The following is a 13,388-nucleotide window of genomic DNA, read 5'->3' on the forward strand; positions in this document are numbered from 1 at the left end:
ATTGGTTGTCAAAATTTAAGGTGTGTTAAATGTAATCATTCTCCTTAATGATTTAGAATCCAATAGTAAATGGTTGGAGGAAGAAAAACAACTTAATCACCAAAAATACTTTTTTGGACCTCACTTGACCTTCATATCAATCCCTGTTGGACCTATCTTCCCTAATGGCGATTTTCTTAACAAAAGATATCATCTTAACCAATTTTGTTCTGGCAAAGGGATAGTAAACCCATGACCAAACTTCTTGCTTGTAATTTTTATAGTGGTTACTCCAAATATTCAGAGACTTTAAATGACTGTCGTCCCAATACCAAACATATATCATTTTTAGTAATTGTTCTCATCAAAATTAAAATTGCATAGCTCAAGGTCAACATAGTGTTTCAATTTTTATTCTTTGAAATATCTATCTCTATTATTAATTTTCCTTTAGGTCCATTCTAACTATAGTGTTTTCACACTATACTTTTCACACTGAACTTTTCTCATTGCCATATATAGTATATTGCAAATTGTGAAAGAGTCTAAGTATGTTTATGTAACAGAGCTGAAAGCCTGGAGAAGATATATTCTACTAGCATCTACTTAAAGTTCCTATAAATCCTAGCAAACTGAAAAAGAGAATAACTATGTGTAAATTCTATACACTAGTGGTGTAATGTTTTACTAAAAACAATTAATGTGACCCTGGCCAGTTTGACTCAGTGGATAAAGCATTGGCTCGAAGACTGAAGGGTCCTGGATTTGATTCCAATCAAGGGCATGTACCTTGGTTTCAGACTTGATCCCCATCTGGGAGCATACGAGAGGCAACCAATCCATGTGTCTCTCTCACATTGATGTTTCTCTTTCTCTCCCCCTCCCTTTGACTCTCTCTAAAAAGATCAATGGGAAAATATCCTCAGGTGAGGATTAAAAACAAACATACAAAAACAATTATTGTGAAATTAATACTTTGAACAGAGAACTGTGCCAATTTCACTTTGCAGAGAAGTAATCATTGTAAATGTATGCATGTCAGGCATCAGAATTTTACCTGTAAGGAAAGAAACTGTTATCTAAAAGAATTACACTCGACTACCTATATCCTGACTAGATTTTAGAAGTCTAGTCCTTTATTAGCTTCTTTCCTTTTAGATTACGAGTCTTCCTGGAGTTACAAGACCCATCAATATCTCCTGCACCTATTCGATTTGGGTACATAAACAGAGCTACTGGCATTTTGACCTTGGACAGCTTCCTTGGAGTTGATTTCGTAATTCTATCTCATACCAATTATCCCTTATTACAAGGCTTAAATTCACTAACATACAATTTAATTCACTTTCATGACTATTATTAGATTTATAGATGCATGTAATATATTTTAATTTTTATTATTTACAATTATGCACTGAAGTTCTAACTGGAAATGCATATAAGTAATCTTTGCAAATGGTAAAAAATTGAAAAGCTAACTGAAATGTACCTTTAATCCTTAGACACCCTCAGTCTAAGAATGGTCTATGTTATAGGACCTGCCTTTCAAAAGTTGCTATTTTCTCTTGCTCACACATTTTTTTAAAGGGTGACAATGTAATTTAATGAGGATCTACTAATTTCTAGTCATTATTATTTAAGTACTAGAGGCTCTGTGCACAAAAATTTGTGCACTCGGTGGGGGGGGGGGCAGTCCCTCAGCCCAGCCTGTGCCCTCTCGCAGTCTGGGACCCCTCGGGGGATGACCACCTGCTGGCTTAGACCCGCTCCCTGGGGGATTGGGCCTAAGCTGGCAATCAGACATCCCTCTGGCAGCCTGGGAGCCCTCGGGGGATGTCCACTTGCCAGTGGGGAACAGGCCTAAGCTGCAGTCGGACATCCTTAGCACTGCTGAGGACATGGGAGAGGCTCCCACCACCACCACTGTACTGGCAGCCATCAGCCTGGCTTGTGGCTGAGCAGAGCTCCCCGTGTGGGAGTGCACTGACAACCAGGGGGCATCTCCTGCATTGAGAGTCTGCCCCCTGGTGGTCAGTGTGTGTCATAGTGACCAGTCATTCCCAGTCGTTCTGCTGTTAGGGTCAATTTGCATATTGCCCTTTTATTATATAAGATAGAGGCCTGGCGCATGGGTGGGGGCCAGCTGGTTTGTCCTGAAGGGTGTCCCATATCAGGGTGGGGGTCCCGCTGGGGTGCCTGGCCAGCCTGGGTGAGGCTCTGATGGCTGTTTTCAGGCTGGTCACACCCCCTTTAGGGTGGGGGGTCCCCACTGGGGTGCCTGGCCAGTCTGGGTGAGGGGCTGAGGGCCATTTTCAGGCTGGCCAAGCCCCCTATTGATGGAAGCTCCCAGCCTCTCCTTTTTTTCTTTTTTTTTGTTCTGAGATTTATTTACCTTCTATAATTGAAACTTTGTTGCCTTCAGTGGAGCTCAGAGCCGGCCAGGATGGGCGGGAAGCTTGGCTTCCTCCATCACTGGAGCAACCAAGCCTCCTGGTCGCTCCAGCTCTGTGGCCATGGCCGGCTGAAAGCAGGTATCTGGGGTTTATTTACCTTCTATAATTGAAACTTTGTTGCCTTCAGTGGAGGTCAGAGCTGGCTGCCATAGGTGGAAAGCTTGTCTTCCTCCATCACTGGAGCAACCAAGCCTCATGCTCGCTCCAGCTCCGTGGCTGCCAGCCGCCATCTTGTGTGGGTTAATTTGCATATAGTTGCTCTGATTGGCTAGTGGGCATGGCTTAAGGCATAACGAAGGTATGGTCAATTTGCATCTTTGTCTTTTATTAGATTCTATTTAATGCTAACAAAATTATGAGGATGACTTTACTATGTAAATGGAAAAATGGTTCAAATTTTTAAATTAAGTAAGGCAATATAAAAAAAAGAGTAAATGTAATTCTTCTGAATTTAAATCTAGTTAGCTTTTTTTTTTTTTGTAAGCCAGCGAGTAAGATAAAATGGCTGCCCAGGAGATAACTTCACCTGTACAATAAGGGGTGGTGGGGAAGGGGAGTGAAACAACATAAGGGAATTTCCCTACCCACAGATATAAAATAAACTATGTAAGTAATTGAGCATGTGATATGGGGATAGGGTTATCTAATAGGGGAGCAAGAAACTAAAAGGAATAAGGCAGGGATTTCACATAGATAAGTAAATGGAATAAAAATCACAGTAGTGTTTGTAAGTATTAAGGCAAAGATTCAAACTGAAGACCTTCCTCTTTACCACTAGATTTATACATACAATTGTTCATACCTGTTCTTTATCTGGTATATTATATCTTTTGAACTTTTCCCACAAAGTTTTGCCAATCTCTCAAGTGCTAGGTCTAATGCATCACTGAAGCATTTCATGATCCAGTTCCTCTTCCTAGGAGATGAAATATTTATTTCAGCTATAGGGTATAATATTGAAAGGCATCAGTACAGGGAGTGTTTAGGCATTGGAATGGAATTGTGTTTGCCTTTGGCCAAACTTGATCAGATTTTCTGAGATGTCAGCATCATGGTCCAGGATCCTTGCATTAATCCTAGTCTCAGCTGGCAGAACCAAGAGAGGGTTGGGCAAATGTCAACTATGCACTCCAACATCAGAAACTGATGCAATAGTATTACATCTCTTACTATGTATGAATGTAGACGTTTCTCTACTTCTTAAAGAGAGAAAAAGAAACAAAGACTGATAGTAATCTGCATAGTTCAGCCTCATGTCCCAATGTTGTTAATGTCTGTGCTAAAATGCACTTGATTCCTGAATACAAATCTCACTTAATAAAGGCTTAGCTAAAAGAAGAAATGAGAAGGTGAGGGAAAAATAGTGACTCAAGTACTCATCCGGATAGATACTCCTTTATGGCTCCTACATGAATGGTTAGTCTTGTACTGTTCGCTGTGGTAGCCAACAGCTAAATGTGACAGTTGAATACATGAAATATGACTAGTACAAATTGAGATGTACTGTAAGTGTAAAATATACCCTAGTTTTAAAGACTTGGTATAAAAACAATGTAAAAGATATTGTTAACCATTTTTATATTGATGACATTTTATAATGATAATATTTTTAATATTATGGGTTAAATAGTTATTAAATTTAATTTTACCAATTTCTTTTTTTTTACATTTTTAATGTAGCCGCTAGGAAATTTTATGTTACTTATGTGGCTCATATTTGTGGCTTCAATAATATTTCTATGTGCAGTGCTGGTTTAGACCCAAAGTGTGGTCCAAGAACCAGCATCATTAGCATCATCTGGGAGTTAATTAGGGCCTACCCAAACCGCCTAAATCAGAATCTACACATAACATGATTCACAGGTGATTCCTTTGTGCATTAAAACTTGGGAAGCACTACTCTTAGACAGTGCACAAAAGACTTATTCTTGACTCAACTGTAAGTATATTAAAAAGTTTGGGGCTGTGTAATGGTTAATTTTATGTGTCAACATGGCTAGTCTATGGTACCCAGCTAATTTGGTCAAATATCAGCCTAGATCAGCCGTGGGCAAACTACGGCCCGCGGGCCAGATCCGGCCCGTTTGAAATGAATAAAACTATTGAAAAAAAAGACCGTACCCTTTTATGTAATGATGTTTACTTTGAATTTATATTAGTTCACACAAACACTCCATCCATGCTTTTGTTCCGGCCCTTTGGTCCAGTTTAAGAACCCATTGTGGTCCTCGAGTCAAAAAGTTTGCCCACCCCTGGCCTAGATGTTACTTTGCAGTGTTTTCTGTTTGTTTGTTTGTTTGTTTTAAGATACAATTAAAATTTGCTATCAATAGACTTTGAGTAGAGCAGAATCTATATATGTAAAAGCCAAGCGACCAGAACAATGGACCGACCGGAATGACCGGTCACTATGACACACACTGTGGTGGCCAACTGGCCTGATCAGGGCCCTGCTTGACCCCCCCAACTCACCATGGCCCCTCCCTCCAAGCTGGCCACACCCCTGATTGCCCCCCTGCCCCAATCAGGGGCAGGGCCAGCTGGCCAATGGCCCATGGCCCCTCCCCCCAGTCATTCCTGCCTTGATCGGCCCCCCACCCCAATCATGGGCGGGGCCAACCGGCCAACCTCCCATGGCCCCTCCCCCCCACCATCGGGGTGGGCCGGCCAGACCCCACTCATGCACCAATTTGTGCACCAGGCCTCTAGTATACTGAATAATGTGGCTGGGTCTCATTTATTCAGTTGAAGAGCAAAACTGAGGTTTTCCAAAAAAGATGTCATTCTTTCTTTAGATTTCAACATAAAAGCAATACTGCCTGAGTTTTCTGCCTGCTGGGCTGCCCTTCAGATTTTGGACTCAAGACTGCAACATCAGCTGTGACCTGAATTTTCAGCCTTCTTGCCTCCCTGCAAATTTCAGACTTGCCAGGCCCCACAATCATGTGAGCCAAATCTCTCTCTCTCTCTCTCTCTCTCTCTCTCTCTCTCTCTCTCTCTCTCTCTCTCTTTCTGTGCCTGGAGAGCCCTGACTAATATAGACTGCTGCACTTCTCATGGTCCTAGTTACCAAAATCTCAGATCTGTTCCTATTCTTTCCCCCTTTTAGTTCTGGCATATTACCTAGTTTTTTAACCAAATCTCATTCATTTTTCTTTTTTCATCCTAGGGTTGATTCATGACTCCCAAAAGATAATCAGTGTTAAAGGATAATTTCAAAAAGGTAAAATTGTGTTTATACAAATACAATATAAACACACAAAGGCTTTATTTAACTCTCAATGATTGAACAAGTAAGCTGTTAGTATGGTTCAAAGGCGAATCCAAAGAACAGGCATATATATATAGGTAATCAAATGAATTTCCTAATAGATGCAAAACTGATCAGTGCTTACAGGGAAATAAAATGTAATTTGTGGAGACATCTCTTCTTCAATTAATTGCATCCCCAAACAGAACAAAATTTTTGCATCTGTATGTATCAAAATAGTTTGCATTATTATCCATTTTTTACGACATATAGAAATGTAAAATAGCCCCAAGAGAGTGAAAAGCATAGCTCTTAATGTTGTCAGAAAACCCTTAAAAGTCTAGTAGATAACATCTAAAGATCTTCTAGACAACCTCTGGGTCTCAGAAATAAATCTATCTTAGCTGCATCTTTAAGCTAAATCTCTAAAGCTATAATATCTAGGGATTACCTGAAGAATTTGTAGAAAGTGAAAATCCCTGTGCCCCACCTCTGATTTCTATATACAGGGTGGAGCAAAAGTAGGTTTACAGTTGTTCATATGGAAAATAATGCAATCTATAATAATAAAAGTATAATATGCTAATTAGACTGGACAGCCGAATGACCTTCCAGACATCCTTCCAGACGACCTTCCGGACGAAGCTGGGGCTACAAGGGCCAAGGCAGCAGCCATGGCTGCAAGGGCCAAGCCCCTTGCAGAATTTCGTGCATTGGACCTCTAGTAATTAGTAAATAATAATAAAAAAATAAACTGTTTCACATACTCACAACTATAAACCTACTTTGCCCCATCCTGTATTCTGATTCCATAAGCAGGAGCCTAGGGAATTGTAACAAGCACTACAGGTATGAAATTTAAGCATGCTACACTTTAGAAGTGCTGTCCTAAAAACCAAAAATATCTCAACCAAATATATCTAGGTAAGGCAATCCGAAAATAAAGTCATTTAAAAATTATTTTCACTTGATGCCCCTTTGAAATACTGGGAAAATTTGTAATATGGCTTTATCATGAGAATAAAATGTTTTTTAAAAAATCAACACTTGCTACATTAATGTTAACATCTTTTTGAAATACTGAAGTAGCTATGGCTAGTCCTGGTTTGGAATACATTTCTATTTAATACTATATTCAAGACTCAAATAATCTTGATTATGGACCTGATAAAGGGGAAAACCAAATTCATCACTTCATCTCAAGGGGCTAAAAAAAATGTGTCCTGTTTGTATTGCCAATGAAAAAAAATAAATTTTTTTTGTAATGAAAAAATTGGCATACATCATTTTACTAAAGTTTTTCCTTCTGATGGTAATGCCTCTTCTCTGTTTGGTAATTCTTTGACCCTCCCAAAAGTTACCTTCTGTGACCCTCTTCTACTTTCATGATCCCTTTCTTTGTTTTATCATTATCACGCTTTTCTTTGTTTTTCCAAATCACTTTGTATTTTTCCTCATTGTATGTTTTATAGGGTAATTCATTGTTATATATTTGTCTTTCCTGCTAGATTGTAAACTTCTCCAGGGCAGAAAACATGGTGTAATTATTTTTGTGAACTGAGTTCCTAACTTAGTTCCTAACATGGCCATAATTTGAAATCTATACCCACAGGACACCAAACCAGTTTTGTGAATATAATTCAAGACTTCATCAGGTACTTTCCCCTCACAATAATAAATTAAAGATATATGCATCCTAATAATTTATGTTGATGACTGAATAAGTGACTGTTTTCAAAACATGGCTAGACTTCTTTGAAAATTGATAAATCTAAGAGATACTAAGCCCACTTTAATTTTTTAAAATTTATCTGTATTGTTGAGAGTATTACAGATATCCTTATTTTTTCCCATTAAACCCCTCCACCCTGTACCTACCCCTCCCAGACCTTTACCACAGTATTGTCTGTGTCCATGGGCTATGCATAAATGCATATAAATTCCCTAGTAAATCTCTCCCCACCCCCACCTTCCCTCTGAGATTCATCATTCTGTTCCATACTTCTATGTCTCTGTCAGAGAAAGATAAGTATAATATGATCTCACTCATATTTGGAATCTAATGAACAAAATAAACTGATGAACAAAATAGATTCAGAGACATAAGTTCCTATTTTTAGATTGTGAGGTACTAATGAAGAAAGAAAAAAAAGCCCCATATGACAACTACCTGGGATAAAGGGATGATTAGATAAATCTTTTGCTTTCTTAATTCTAATAAGGTAGTGTTCAACAATGTGGCATTTCTGTCAGCTTAAATTTTCTCTAAGGTGCTTTGTCTGATTCTACTAGGTAATGCTAGTGTTCATAAATTAGGCAATGTTATTGTTGTTAGGGAACATAGATAGTTACCTTCTATTACAATCAATTTTGAAAAAATAATCTAGCATTTAATTTTATTTGTGAGTGTGTGTTCTACACATTTCAAGCTGAATAAAATCTTAATAAATATTATGTAAAACATTATGACTATAACTAGTCTATGTCTAGAATGTGTGTGTCTGTACTACCCAGATGCCACTCTAATTTTGTGCTACATTATTCTGTGAGAGAGGTCAGCCAGGAAATGGGCCAGGGCCTTTTAAAAATCCCAGTGTTCAGCCAATTCTATTAGCTCCAAGTGCTTTGCTCTTTTCCTCTGTGAACATACATCAACTTGGGATAATAGGTCCAATTTTCAAAAGGCTGCACTTGATTTATTTATTTTGGAAATTCAGCTTTTAGCCTGGAAAAAAAACATGCTTATTTTTAATTGCCAGATTCCCCACACCAAACTGGTAGATGGGATTAGAAAATATTTATCTTAGAGACTGATTACTGAAGCACATTTTAAATAATGAATTGTGAAGGAGAACTAACATTTTATTCCCATTATCCTGATGATAGGAAGTAAGTTTACAGAATCTTAGTTGAGGGACTAAATATTCTGATTTCTTAAAAGCCTGCCTTAGAGAATTTAATGCCGTGTTTACTTCATGAAAGTGACTTTACTTCATGTATATATGATTTGAAAATAAAAAACAGAAGGAGGCAGTTTTTAAATGCATTGAGCAAAGAAGTGGCAAAATACTTGTCACTAAATAGATCAGCAGTATTGCAAAACTGGGCTCATCACATGCACAGAATTCCTATGCTATGGTCAAATAATATCATTGCCCATACTGAACCCACTAGCATTTTAAAAATTCTTCAGAATTTAAAAGATAGTTAAAGGATAATTTTGTAAAGGTTAAGTCATGATGGTCATAAAATATAATATGAACATATATCAAAGATCTTATTTAACTTATTAACTAATGAAAGAACCAGAAAGATGTTATTGATTCAAGGCAAATTGAAAAAGCAGTAATAATAGCTCATGAAATTAATTTAAAAATAGATTAAAAACTGTCTTTTTACACAGAGGGAAGGGGAAATCAACAGTCTCTCCAATGAACAGAATGTATTTATATATGGAAAATATTTCCAGTTATTTTAGTTATGTACAACTTAGAATTATAAAATAATTCAAAAACAATGAAAGGTGGAAATATCCCTGATAGATAAACTCAATAGGACACCCACTAATTCTTTTATTTTTATCTTTTTTTAATTGTTTTATTGCTTAAAGTATTACAAAGAGTATTATATATGTCTCCTTTTTTTTTCTCCCCTTGTCCTTCCCCTAGCCTCCCATACCCCCCAGTGTCTTGTGTCCATTGGTTATGCTTTTTCTTTAATATATTTTATTGATTTTTTACAGAGAGGAAGGGAGAGGGATAGAGAGTTAGAAACATCGATGAGAGAGAAACATCGACCAGCTGCCTCCTGCACACCCCCTATTGGGGATGTGCCCACAACCAAGGTACATGCCCTTGACCGGAATCGAACCTGGGACCCTTCAGTCTGTAGGCTGACGCTCTATCCACTGAGCCAAACCGGTTAGGCTGGTTATGCTTATATGCATGCATACAAGTCCTTTGGTTGATCTCTTATCCAGCCCTCCCACCCCCCAACCCTCCCCGGCCTTCCTGCTGTAGTTTGACAGTCTGTTCGATGTTGCTCTGCCTCTGCATCTATTTTTGCTCATCAGTTTATAATGGTATTAATTATCCATAAATGAGTGAGATCATGTGGTATTTTTCTTTCATTGACTGGCTTATTTCACTTAGCATAATGCTCTCCAGTTCCATCCATGCTGTAGCAAATGGTAAGAATTCCTTCTTTTTTACAGCAGTATAGTATTCCATCATGCAGATTTACCACAGTTTTCTAATCCATTCATCTGCTGATGGGCACTTAGGCTGTTTCCAGATCTTAGCTATGGTAAATTGTGCTGCTATGAACATAGGGGTGCATATATCTGTTCTGATTGGTGTTTCTGGTTTCTTGGGATACATTCCTAGAAGTGGGATCACTGGGTCAAATGGGAGTTCCATTTTTAACTTTTTGAGGAAACTCCGTACTGTCTTCCATAGTGGCTGCATCAGTCTGCATTCCCACCAGCAGTGCACAAGTGTTCCTTTTTCTCCACATCCTCTCCAGCACTGGTTGTTTGTTGATTTCTTAATGATAGCCATTCTGACAGGTGTGAGATGGTACCTCATTGTTGTTTTGATTTGCATTTCTTGGATAATTAGCGACTTTGAGCATGTTTTCATGTCTCTTGGCTTTCTGAATGTCCTCTTTTGAAAAGTGTCTATTTAGGTCCTTTGCCCATTTTTTGATTGGATTGTTTATCTTCCTTTTGTTAAGTTGTATGAGTTCCCTATAAATTTTGGAGATTAGGCCCTTATCAGATATGACATTGGCAAATATGTTTTCCCACACAGTGGGTTTTCTCGTTGTTTTGTTGATGGTTTCTTTTGCTGTGCAGAAGCTTTTTATTTTGATGTAGTCCCATTTGTTCATTTTCTCTTTAGTTTCCAATGTCCTAGGAGCTGTATCAGTGAAGAAATTGCTTCGGCATATGTCTGAGATTTTGTTGCCTTGGATTCCCCTAGTGTTTTTATGGTTTCCCGTCTTACATTTAAGCCCTTTATCCATTTTGAGTTTATTTTTGTGTATGATATAAGTTGGTGGTCTAGTTTCATTTTTTTTGCATGTATCTGTCCAATTTTCCCAACACCATTTATTGAAGAGACTATCTTGGCTCCATTGTATGTTCTTGCCTCCTTTGTCAAATAATAATTGAACATATTGGTTTGGGTCGATTTCTGGGCTCTCTATTCTATTCCATTGATCTATATGTCTGTTCTTGCGCCAGTACCAGGCAGTTTTGAGAACAGTGGCTTTGTAATACAGCTTGATATCTGGTATTGAGATCCCACCTACTTTATTCTTCTTTCTCAGGATCGCTGCAGCTATTCGGGGTCTTTTTTTATTCCAGATGAATTTTTGGAGAGTTCGTTCTAGGTCTGTGAAATATGCTGTTGGTATTTTAATGGGAAGTGCGTTGAATTTATAGATTGCTTTGGGTAGTATGGACATTTTAATGATGTTGATTCTACCAATCCATGAACATGGTATGTTCTTCCATCTGTTTATGTCTTCCTCTATCTCTTTTTTCAACGTCCTGTAGTTTTCTGAGTAGAGGCCTTTTACCTCTTTGGTTAAGTTTATTCCTAGGTATCTTAATTTTTTTGGTGCAATGGTAAATGGGATTGCTTTTTTAGTCTCTCTTTCTGTAAGTTCACTATTGGTGTATAGAAATGCAATAGATTTCTTGGCTTTAATTTTGTATCCTGCTACATTGCCGAATTTATTTATGAAGTCTAATAGTTTTTTGATGGAGTCTTTAGGGTTTTTTATGTACAATATGTTTCTTTTGATCTTTCATATTTTTTTTCTGACAATGGAATCTGCATATATAGGAATGGTTCATTCATTAAGGTGATCTAAGGTTTCCCTTCTTCAAATAAAGTTCTTATACATTGCTATTGTAATTCCTAGTTTTATTGTTAATTTTGTGTGTATTTACAGAACAAGCTCCAGTTCTTGTGAGTGAATGGAAGGAGAACTAGGAGAACTTCTTATAATCCTTTAAAGAAGAACCCTTCTGTGGTAGGTGGAATTCAAAGATGGTTCCCAAGATTCTTATCCTCAGATATACATACCCTGTGAAATAATTTTCCCTTGATTGTGGATGGGCTTTGCAAATATGATTGTAAAGGGATTTTGCAGGTGTTGCTTTGGAGTAAATAAAAATGGAGATTATTATGGGTAGGCCTGAACTAATCAAGTTAGCCCTTAAAAGAGATAGGAAGCAACAGACATGCTCCTGCTGGCCTTGAAGATGGCCACCATGAGTTCAAGAGTTGCAAGAAAATGCAATTTTCCAGTACCATGTGATCTTGGAAGAGTACATAGAGCCTCAGCATCTTGGTCAGCACCTTGATTTCAGCCTAGTGAGATAATGATGAGAGAAACCAGGTAATCTGAGCCCAGATTTCTGACCCATGGAAATAAATGGGTGTTTATTTTAAGCTGCTAAATTTGTGGTACTTTGGTCCACAGCAGTAGAAAACTGATACACTTCCTCTTTTATCTTAAAATATTTCCCCATCCCCAACTTAATAAATGGATATAAATAAATATATAAGCAAGGAAGCAAACAAACAAGGAAAAAACTCACAGGAATAATTTGAAGTCTTGGTTACCATAACTTTATGTTGAACAACAGCTGACCCTTCTCCAATTAAATATAGATAATAAGAATCTGTGAGCCGAAACCGGTTTGGCTCAGTGGATAGAGCGTCGGCTTGCGGACTGAAGGGTCCCAGGTTTGATTCCGGTCAAGGGCATGTACCTGGGCTGCGGGCACATCCCCAGTGGGGATGTGCAGGAGGCAGCTGATCGATGTTTCTCTCTCATTGATGTTTCTAACTCTCTGTCTCTCTCCCTTCCTCTCTGTAAAAAATCAATAAAATATATATATATAAAAAAAGAATCTGTGAAAAAAAACATGTATGTTATTCTGTTTGTCTTTGTGATAATAAGAGTAATACAGGTTTATTTTAGAAAATTTGGAAACCACATCAAGGCACAACAATAATATTTCATATCAGTTTTGTTTCTATGTATATTTTTCATGCACCGTGACCTTCCTTGCCTACCACTGATTTGTAATTCCTAGAATAGTGTCTGGTACATAATAGATGCTAAAATAACATGTACTAAGCATGGAAATGATGGGATGAATAGTTTTAAAAGTTGGGTTTTTATTTTTACTTAAGGATATTTTATAGTCCTAATTCTTATTACTTTCTCTAGCTCAAACATAGTTAACAAAATTCCTAAAGAAGTAGTTAGCAATGAACTGCATAGTATGCTATGTACAATAGAATACCTAGGAGCGACTCACAAAGTCTGTAGCTTCAGCTTCTTGCTCATTGTGATCTCTTTCCCTTCCATTTTTGGCAAATAGACTTTTATCTGTTATATCTTTTAAAAACCTGTTTCAATGAGCTATAATTCATATTCTTTGAGTCACCCATTGAAAGTTATAATTTTGCCCGGCTGACGTGGCTTAGTGGTTGAGCATCTACCCATGGACCAGGAGGTCATACTTCAATTCCTGGACAGGTCATATACCTGGGTTGTGGGCTTGATTCTCAGTAGGGATATGGAGGAGGCAGCCAATCAATGATTCTCATCATAGATGTTTCTATCTCTCTCTTTCTCTCTCTGAAATTAATAAAAAAAACATTAAAAAATAAAATAGGAAG

General features: G+C 37.8%; 1 long non-coding RNA gene across 1 annotated transcript; it reads left to right on the forward strand.

Moving 5' to 3' along the window:
- The first annotated feature begins 5,231 nt into the window (after window positions 1–5,231).
- Window positions 5,232–11,724, forward strand: LOC118653750. Its single transcript, XR_004966882.1, has 3 exons — window positions 5,232–5,377; window positions 5,602–5,655; window positions 11,644–11,724. It is a non-coding gene; the product is annotated as an uncharacterized LOC118653750 (long non-coding RNA).
- The last annotated feature ends 1,664 nt before the right edge of the window (window positions 11,725–13,388 follow it).

Source organism: Myotis myotis, unplaced genomic scaffold (assembly GCF_014108235.1).
Source record: "Myotis myotis isolate mMyoMyo1 unplaced genomic scaffold, mMyoMyo1.p scaffold_m19_p_4, whole genome shotgun sequence".
In the NCBI taxonomy this organism is placed as follows: Eukaryota; Metazoa; Chordata; class Mammalia; order Chiroptera; family Vespertilionidae; genus Myotis; species Myotis myotis.